Genomic DNA, 10,623 nt, shown 5'->3' on the forward strand with positions numbered 1-10,623 from the left:
AAAGAAAGCATTTATTTTGGCTAATGGTTTCAGAGGGGTAGAATCCATGATGGCCAAGTGAAGGAATAGCTAAGAGCTCACATCTTGACCCACAACCATGAGTGTGTCGGTGGGGGGTGGAGTGAGGAAGCACTGGGAATTGCCAGAGTCTTTGAAACCTCAACATCCGATCCCAGTGACATACCTCCCCCAAGACTGTACACACCTCCAAATCCTTCCCCAACAGTTCTACCAACTGGCAGCCAAGCATTCAAATATGTGAACCAATGGGGGCCATCTTTATTCAAACCATCACACTCTACTCCCTGGCCCCCACAGGCTCATAACAATGTCATAATATAAAAGGCGTTTAGTTCCACTTCAAAAGTCCCCATAGTCTTTCACAGTCTCAACACAGTTTAAAAGACTCCTTTGAGACTTAATTGTAATCCCCTTGTAAAATCAAAAAGCAAATCATATACTTCTAACACACAATAGTATAGACTAAACATTACCATTCCAGAAGGTAATCCTAAGCAGGTAGTCAAACTTAGCAGTGTGTCCACATGGTTCTGGCTTTAGAATCATGAAGGACACACAAGTAAAGGGGTTGAGAATCTTCCTATGAGGTTAAGGACCTCTGAGGCCAGGTATGTGGCAGGGGGGAATGTCTGCATAGCGGTCTTGAGAGGCCATTGTGTGAAGCTGTGAAAGGGAAGCCTGATTGCATTAGAGCCCGCAAGATGTTAGAGGTGCCAGAGCTGTGGCGTATCTGCACACAAGGCATGGGACCAGGCTGAGAGAGAATTGTGTTGTGGGCAGCAAAGTTGGAAAGGCAGAGCCATCTAAACCCTTACCTCAGACATGTAACTATAGGGCAGGATCTCTCCTGGAACTCAGAGCCTGCCATGTAGGCTAGTCTGGCTAACCAGCTTCTGGGGGTTCCATACCCCCACTTCCTGTGGTGTGGAATGGCAGGTGGGCTGCTACACTCATCTGTCACTTATGTGAATTATGGAGCGCTCCAAACTTGAATCCTCTCATCTGTGTGGAAAGGGCTTTACCTGTTGAATCATCTCCCCAGCCTTATGTATGTATGTATCTATGTATGTATGTATGTATGTATTTATCTATCTGTGTATGTATGTATGTGTGTCTATATGTATGTATGTATGTATGTAATTTGCATTACTGGGGATTGCACCCTGTACTTTGCATGTGCTAGGTTAAGTGCTCTACCACTGAGTTATATCCCTGTGTGTGTGTATGTGTGTGTGTGTGTGTGTCTGTCTGTCTGTAAGCCAGAGGACTTCAGGCGTTGTTCCTCAGGTGCTATTCACCTTTCACTGGTCTGGACCTTGCCAAATAGGCTTGTAAGCTATTTGTAACTCTCCAGCACAGGGATTACAGACTGTCCCCACACCTGTATTTCCACATGGGTTTTTGGGATTGAACACAGGTCCTCATGTCTGCAAGGTAAGCACTTTACCGATGAGCTCACTGATCTTCCAAGTGACAGGACAGGCACTGGTCCTCAGCTCTGAGCCACTGCTGTCATCGTTTAAAGTTACCTACAAGGAATTCCATAACCTGGGTCTGTGCTTGGCACCCGCTGTGAACATGGAGGCTGCGGTTGGAATAACACCACGTTTGCAGTGAATGGGCTCTTCGCCAGTCTTGGGTTTTCTCTTTGATTTGACAGTGTATGCGATGTTGACGTGGTGGCGCGGAGGCTTTTATCTTCTTGTTTTAGCTTCTTGTACTGCTACTGTAAGAATTAGGCTTGTATTCTTTTCCTCACCCAATCCGGTTGACATCTGATACTCCTTTCCCTTTGGTATGGGGCAACAGAGGGCCAAAAAGAAGGCTCAGTAGGAAAGGGTTTGCTAGGAAAGCCTAAAAGCCCAAGTTTGACCCCCCTGAATCCCAATGTGGAAGCAACTCCCTAAATCTGTCTGTCCTCTGACCTCTGCACACACACCGTGGCGTGTGCATATCTACACTCACACAAGCATCACACACACACACACACACACACACACACACAGAGTAATCAAATTTAACAAATTTAGAGATGATTTGGAGGTTGTTGCATACTCCATGAAAGATAATATTCCAAATTCTATGGCACGTTTACTGGTTTAGCATACAAATGAAAAGGTACACAGGGTGATGTACAGGAAGAGTGATACTCAGCTTCCATGCTCACCTGGCCCAGAGCTCTTTTTCTCTAGCTAAAAAAGTTTCCTTGTATATTTCTCCCAGTTTCTAGTTTTCATACTTCTAATCTGGCTCTGTAGATGTAACCGTCTTGTTAAATAAGAAACACAGAGTCAATTGCAGAGTTAAAAGCCAACAGGTCAGAGCAATAGCTGAGAGCTGAAAACCTTACCCTTCACTGTTGCTCTGTCTTTCCTCTCTGCAAGAGACCTACTGCTGTGTGTTTTTTCTTTCTTATAGACTTTCCGTTCTGCTTTCTCATTGGTTGTAAACCCAGCCACATGACCTCCTCGTCACTGCCTGTTTGTACAGACCTCCAGGTCTTCCATGGTTGGTACTGAGATTAAAGGCGTGTGTCGCCATGCTGGCTGTATCCTTGAACACACAGAGATCCACCTAGCTCTGCCTTCCAAGTGCTGGGATTAAAGGCGTGCACCACCACCACCACCACCGCCCAGCTTCTGCTATGGCTTGCTATGACCCCAAGGCAACTTTATTAACATACAAATAAAATCACATTTCAGTACACATAAAATATCTCCACATGGCTCTGTTTATATTATGGCCTAGTTTACATTATCACCAAGAGTGCATAAAGTTTTTTTCATCCCCATTTGCCAGCATTTGCTATGTAGACAGAATCTCATATAGCTGAAGGTGGATTCAAACCTGCTGTAGCTGAGGCGGGTCTCCCTGCTTTCACCTCCGCAGGGCCGGGATCACAGACATGTGCCATGGCTCTTGTCCTCTCTTCTTTGTTCTTCTGTCAGTCTTTCTGTGTAACAGTGCTGGGATTTGCTCTGTAGTCCAGGCTGGCCTCGAACTCACACAGATCTGCCCGCCTCTGCCTCCCAGGTGGCTGAGATTAAAGGCGTGCGCCACCACCCTGCTAACACTTTTCTTAAAGACTGACGTTCTGATTGTGGTGAGAGGGACTGTTGATGTAATGTAACTCTTTTCTCTTTCTTCCTGGGTTTGTGAGACACAGTGTCATTAGCAGAAAAAAGGGTCTTCTCTTCACATGTCCCTTTTTCCTTCTCTCTCTTCTCTATCAGACAGGGTCTTGCTGTGTAGCTCAGGAAACCTCAAACTCATCACGGTTCTTCCTTAACCACCTCAGCACTGAAGTTATAGGCAGGCACCACCATACTCAGCTTGGGAGGTTCCTTCCTTCCTTCCTTCCTTCCTTCCTTCCTTCCTTCCTCCCTCCCTCCCTCCCTCCCTCCCTCCCTCCCTCCCTTCCTTCCTTCCTTCCTTCCTTCCTTCCTTCCTTTTTTCCCCAAGACAAGGTTTCTCTGTGTAAGGCTTGACTGTTCTAGAACTTGCTCTGTAAACCAGACTGGTCTTGAACTCAGAGAGCTACCAGCTTCTGCCTCCCAAGTACTGGGATTAAAGGCATGTGCCATCATGCATGGCTGGGAGATTTCTTTTAAACATTCCAAACAAAACAGTAGAACTCTGCAGAGGGTTTCTGGAGACCCTAGTGTTAGTGTCAGAATGACATTTGACCTTTGACCTGTTATTGAGTGACTTTGACCTGTTATTGAGAAAATCCTAGTCTTCTTGGATCTCAATTTCTTCATCTGAAAAAACAGAGTTGAAGAGATAATTTCTAAGATTTCTTTCAGCTGTAACATTCTGTGGTTTTCTGCATTTATGCCCTTGAACTGAGAACACAATATTTTGTGATTCATACCTTATTAGAGAACTTAAAAAAAAATGTAGTGTAACTTTCATTTTCTGATGTCTGGTGACACTGAACATGTTTTTGATGCGTTAATTGGCCATTTGAACTTATCTTTCAAGGACCATTTGTTCATGACCCCGTTTATTGATTGGGTTATTGGGTTTCTTGTTAGTTGTTTGAGTCCTTGTATATTCAAGCTATAAATCCTCTTAGACATAGAGCTGGCAAAGCTGCCCTCCCATTCTGTAAGACAACTCTCCACTCAGTTGTTTCTTTCGCTGTTGAGCTTTCTGGTTTCATGAAATGCCGTTTGTCAATTGTTTAGCATTAGTTCCTGGCTGACTGGAGCCCATTTACTAAGTCCTTCCCTATGTCAATATCTTTAAGTACTTCTGTAGTTAATCTTCTAATAGTTTCATGTATTCTGTTAAGACCTTTGATCCATTTGGAGGTGATTTTTTTTGGGGGGGGTGGCAAGGTAATCTAGTTTCATTCTACATGTTTTGCCAGCACCATTTGTTGAAGAGGATGTCTTTTCTTCATATTTCTGGCATCTGTCAAAAATTAGGAGGCTAGGGCTGGAGAGATGGCTCAGAGGTTAAGAGCACTGACTGCTTGCTCTTCCAGAGGTCCTGAGCAACCTCATGGTGGCTCACAACCATCTGTAATGAGATCTGGTGCTCTCTTCTGGCCTGCAGTCATACAAGCTGTATACATAATAAATAAATAAATCTTAAAAAAATAAAATAAAATAATTAGGGATTGGAGATTTAGCTCAGTGGTAGAGCGCTTGCCTAGCAAGCACAAGGCCCTGGGTTCCGATCTTCAGCTCCCCCAAAAAAGAAAAAAGAAAAAACAATTAGGTGGCTGTACCTGTATTGGTCTATATCTGGATCCTCTGTCCTAGTCCACTGATCTATGTGTTGCTTTGTTCCAGTACTATGTTGTATTTGTTACTATGGCTCAGTAGTAGAACTTAGAAACAGATACTTGTGGTATTGTTCTTTTATTCTCAGGATTGAACTGAAGTTGTCAGGCTTGGATATCACAAAGTTCAGAATGACACAGGAGAAGAACTGCTACTTAAGAAAAGGGTTTCTGGCAAGCCAGCCACCATTCCCAATTATTAGCTTCTGATCTAACAAATCTGGTAGCTGTCTGGGAGGCAACACAGGTCTTGAACTCCTTTCTGGCCACTTGTGGGGAACTGGTGTGGGCTGTGTAGAGGAGGTCTCTGACCTTCTCAGGAGGGAAGCACACACCTGCCTGAGATCTCTAAAATAGCAGGCCAGAACTGGAGCAGTGAATAGAGCCCCAGTGTTCTGCAATTTTTGTCTTTGACCCTTGGTATCGGTTACCTTTTTAGTTTTGGTAGAGTCTTGTTATATAATTCTGGCTGTCCTGGAACTTGTTATATACAGCCCAGGCTAACTTTAAATACATGGTGTTTTGTCTGCCTCTACTTTTCAGCTGTTAGGGTTACAGACATGTGCCGATGTGTGGCTACCTGAATTTTTTATATTAATATTACGTATCTTTCTAAAGTCATATTTTCATTTAGATTATTTAATAGCTTGTAAAATTCTATTTAGGTAGGCTGCAATGAAGTTTAATTGGTGGGTACCTTGCTTTGAATTATAACATCCTATATGCTGACATTTTATGACTACATGCTATTTATCTGGGAATCTTCCTAATGTGCCTCATTGCCTGTCTCAGCATGATGCCAGAAAAAAGTCAAATTACTAGTCTATTAATACTCAAAAGTGGAATAAACCAGAAAGAGCTTAAAAAGCTCTATGCCATGTATCAACTAAAAAGACCTAATTTAGATAATCTCCTTTTTTATCAGAATTTCAAAAGGCTGATGAATTTATAAACTTTCCAAGCAATTTTATAAAGCAGAAGATTTTAATAAACTATTTTATAAGCAGATGTTACATTGGGATTTGACAACGCCCCAAAGACATCACCTTTCTCTCCTAATTTTCTAAATAACTGTAGCACCATCACCAATACAGCAGCTAGCAAGGAGCAGGATTCCATCTCTGAGCAACAGCCTCCTCAAGGTTGACTTGGTCATCCAGTGGTCCCACTGTGCATCGATTTCATGTGGTCTACCTTCAAAAACTAGCAACAGTGGATGAGGAGAACAGAACAAATCCTTCTCTAAGAAAAGATCCTGATGCTCCTTCGTTCACTCTTTTGGTCCAGGAAGGAGCAGTGGGGAAGAGCCAGACTACAGCTATACTTTGAAGTGGAAGGAAAAAAAACCACAAGTGGGGGAGACGTCAATCCTTCAATCGTCAGCAAAGCTCGCCCAAAGCAGGATATTTTTAGGAGTCTAAATTCATACACACAGTTCTTGGGAAATCATGTCAAATGTTAGATTTTAAATTTTTAGGCAAAAGTCCAAGCTGTGCATATTTGTAGGTTATGCTTACCCAGCATTTGGAACACAGTTGTCATCGGGTCTTATTTGAAAGAGGCCAGCTCACAAATGACCCAGCCATCTATGACTACCTAAGTATAAGATAAAAATGTTAGCGGGCTGGGTCACATAGACATTTCCCTAAACATCACAGGCTATTGGCTACTGTCCACAACTGAATGGTAAGGCCCTGTTACTGAAGACACAACTTCTTAGGTTATCAAACACTGGGAAATCAGGCTGGTGCCTAACTAGAAGCTTCATCCCCAATGACCAGTGTTCATAGAGCTAGAAGGTACTTTGCATGCTAGAGGAGAAAAGTAATCATGGGCTTCAACCAGCTACAAACCCTGCAACCTACAACAAAGACCTGCTTGCATGATATACTGATTTAATAGTGGCACAAATGTTATGGGAGTAAGCAACACTTTTGATTGGATTTAAGACTCACTCCATGAGATGGAAGACAGATTTGATACCACTGAAAGGGCAAAATACCTGGGATTAAATAGATCAAAGGCCTCGGGGAAAACCTACTACTATTATTCTGCTAAAGAAACATGGCAATAAAATGACTCCTAAGGACATATTTCTATACCGATAGATCAGAGCTTGCTCAGCCCTCGTCAGCGAAGCTTCTTCTTGCAGTAGATGGTGATTAACACAGGAACCCACAACTGGGCAATGTGCTGAGAGGTAAAGACTTTGGAGCACTCAGCCCTAAATGGAATGTCTTCATCCCTCCTCTCAAGAGTTAGAGATCTATGTGGAAGAAGAGATGGAAAGATTCTAAGAGCCAGAGGTGGTGGATGACTCCAAGGAAACAGTATCTTCCAGAAATAAGAGGACTGATACACCTATGAGCTACAGAGGCTGTGAGAGCATGCACAAGACCTGCAACAGTTAAAATCAGACAAAATCCCAGCACTGAGAAGAGGAAGTGGACACATAGTCCTGCCTGTAGCCAAGGAACTAGTTACAGGTGATTGGTCTATTTAAATGGCTTCTCTGGTCTTGATTTAACTTTGGTATGTGGTATCTATCCAGAAAATTGTCCATTTCTTCCAGATTTTCCAGTTTTGTGGAGTCCAGGTTTTTGAAGTATGACCTGATGATTCTCTGGATTTCCTCATTGTCTGTTGTTATGTCTCCCTTTTCATTTCTGATTTTGTTAATTTGGGTGCTCTCTCTTTGGCTTTTGGTTAATTTGGCTGGGGGTTTGTCTATCTTGTTGATTTTTTTCAAAGAACCAACTCTTTGTTTCATTGATTTTTTGTATGGTCCTCTTGGTTTCTATTTCGTTGATTTCAGCCCTCAACTTGATTATTTCCTGGCGTCTATTTCTCCTGGGTGAGTTTGTTTCTTTTTGTTCTAGAGCTTTCACTTGTGCTGTTAATTCACTGGTATGGGATTTCTCCATCTTCTTTATGTGGGCATTCAGAGCCATGAATTTTCCTCTTAGCACTGCTTTCATAGTGTCTCATAAGTTTGGGTTTGCTGTACTTTCATTTTCATTGAATTCTAGGAAATCTTTAATTTCTTTCTTTATTTCTTCCTTGACCTATTGATGTTTCAGGTGGGCTTTATACAGTTTCCATGAAATTGTAGGCTTTCTATAATTTTTGTTGTTGTTGAAAGTCTAACTTTAAGGCATGGTGGTCTGATAAGATACAGGAGGTTATTCCAATGTTTTTGAAGCCCAGGCTGGCTTCCAACTCGTGATCCTCCTGCCTCCACCTCTCTCAGCAAATCCTACCAGTGTGCGCCACCACAACCGGCTCCAATGTTTTTGTATCTGTTGAGATTTGTTTTGTGACCAAGCATGTGGTCAATTTTTGAGAATGTTCCATGGGGTGCTGAGAAGAAGGTATATTCTTTTGTGTTAGGATGGAATGTTCTGTAGATATCTATTAAATCCATTTGAGTCATAACATCTGCTAGGTCCTTTATTTCTTTGTTAAGTTTCTGTCTTTTGGTGAGTGGTGTGTTGAAATCTCCCACTACTAATGTGTGGGGTTTGATGTGCCTTTTAAGCTTTAGTAGTGTTTTTTTTATGAATGTGGGTGCCTTTGTATTTGGGGCATATGTATTCAGAATCGAGACTTCATCTTGGTGTATTTTTCCTGTGATAAATATGTAATGTCCATCCTGATCTCTTTAGATTGATTTTAGTTTGAAGTCTATTTTATAAGATATTAGGGTAGCTACATCAGCTTGTTTCTTAGGTCCATTTGCTTGGAAAGCCTTTTCCAGCCCTTTACTCGGAGATAGTCTCTGTCTTTGAAGTTAAGGTGTGTTTCTTGTATGCAGCAGAAGGATGGATCCTGTTTTTTTATCCATTCTGTTAGTCTGTGTCTTTTTATAGGTGAGTTGAGACCATTGATATTGATGGAATTGTTAATTCCTGTTAATTTTTTGTGGTCGTGTTGTGTTTTCCTTCTTTGGTGTTTATTGGTGTGGGGTTGGATTTTTCCTACTAGTGCAGTTAGCCTACACAAAATGGACCCCCTGTTCTTTTGGTTAGTTCTTTTTTTTTCCCTGAGAGAAAGAACATGCAGTGGGTAGGGAGAGAGGATCTGGGAGAAATTATATACAAACTACATTGTATGAGAAACAATTTTAAATAGAAATTAAAATATTAGTTTGTTGAAAAGATGGCTCAGTACTTAAGAGCATTGGCTACTCTTCCACAGGACCTGGGTTTGAGTTCCAGAACCCACATGGAGGCTCACAGCTGCCTGTAACTTCAGATCCAGGGGATTCAACACTCTCTTCTGGTCCCCATACACACAGGCAAAACATAAAACACAAAAGTAATAGTAATTTTAAAAAATGTCAGTCAATAGATGCTTATACTGATTACAATAGAAAAGTTTTAAATTATGGGTAACTATTTAAACCTCTAGTAACTTCTTTCCTTATGGGAAAATACCTCCTTTTTTGAATAAAGAACTCTAATGTTGAAAATCATTATTCATAGAACTTCTGTGAGGATTCAATATTGCTTCAAAACTCAGGATTCTGGGGCTGGAGAGATGGCTATTTGTGTGTGTATTCCCTCCTGGCATTTGGAACACAAATGCGGGATGTTAAATATCTTCTTGTCTGGATTGCGCAGAGTCATACTTTACTAAATGGGCTTCTTCTACAAGTAGGTCAGAACACAGGGCTGCAGGAGGCCTGCTAGGGGAGCACCTCAAACCCCAGCATTTCTATTAAAAAATGGATTGTTTTGTTCTCTGTTTGAGATAAATCTATGTAGCCTAGGCTGGCTTTGAACTCACAGGAATCATCCTGCATTAGCTTGGGTATTGAGATTACAGGTGTGTACCACTTTTATCCAACCCAGGTTAAAAATGATGAATTACAGGGCTGGGGATTTAGCTCAGTGGTAGAGCGCTTGCCTAGTAAGCGCAAGGCCCTGGGTTCGATCCTCAGCTCAAAAAAAAAAAAAAAAAAAAGAAGAACTACATCAGTGTTTGTTGAAATCATAATAATAACAACCTTCCCAACAACAACAAAAATTCAAAACAAAACAGCTAAAATCCAATGAAGTCAACAGACTGACAAAAGGAATAATCAGTGCTACAGTTTAACATAAAAGCCTTACAACTTCCAAACATATTCTTTAATTTCATTTAGCACACAGAATAATTTATTCATTAAAGTAACGCCTATTTACAGAACTGTAACAGAAAGTTTTCAAAATTTAAAAACAAATGCACAATTTTACAATTCTAATTTTGTATGAACATAAACCTTTTGGGTACATAATGTGTCAAAATGGGAGGCTAAATCAGTTAGCTTTGCTTACACAATACAAACAAGCTTTCATGGTGTCAAGAGAATTCACCAAAGGAAAATACGGCCACTATAACAACCAAATATGCTTCCATGTATTGAATGGTCATGTGTCCTGGAGTACTAGCTGCATCCAAGTAACTCTGATTTTGGCTACACACTCTACAGGAACACGTGGAGATGAGGGCTGAAACTGATCTGCACAAAAGAAACAATTGCTATGCTGAGCAGGAATGACGGATGTTGGGCTTTTTTTCTTTACACACCATCTTACCTTTTAAAGGGTAAGAAATTAAGCGGTTAGAAGTCACTACAGAACAAAAGTGAAGCAAAGTGTGGAAAAAAAGGCCAACTGAGACAATAACTTCCGTGATAGTGTCTGAGTCGTGGTTGGCGAGGTGGGAACTCAGGGTTGGACACTGGTGTCTGCAGAGGCGGGGGGAGGGGGGGAGATGCTACATCCCTTAAAGCACATTTCCCCTCCCCACAAGTTTAGTACAGCCTA

Source organism: Onychomys torridus, chromosome 15 (assembly GCF_903995425.1).
Source record: "Onychomys torridus chromosome 15, mOncTor1.1, whole genome shotgun sequence".
In the NCBI taxonomy this organism is placed as follows: Eukaryota; Metazoa; Chordata; class Mammalia; order Rodentia; family Cricetidae; genus Onychomys; species Onychomys torridus.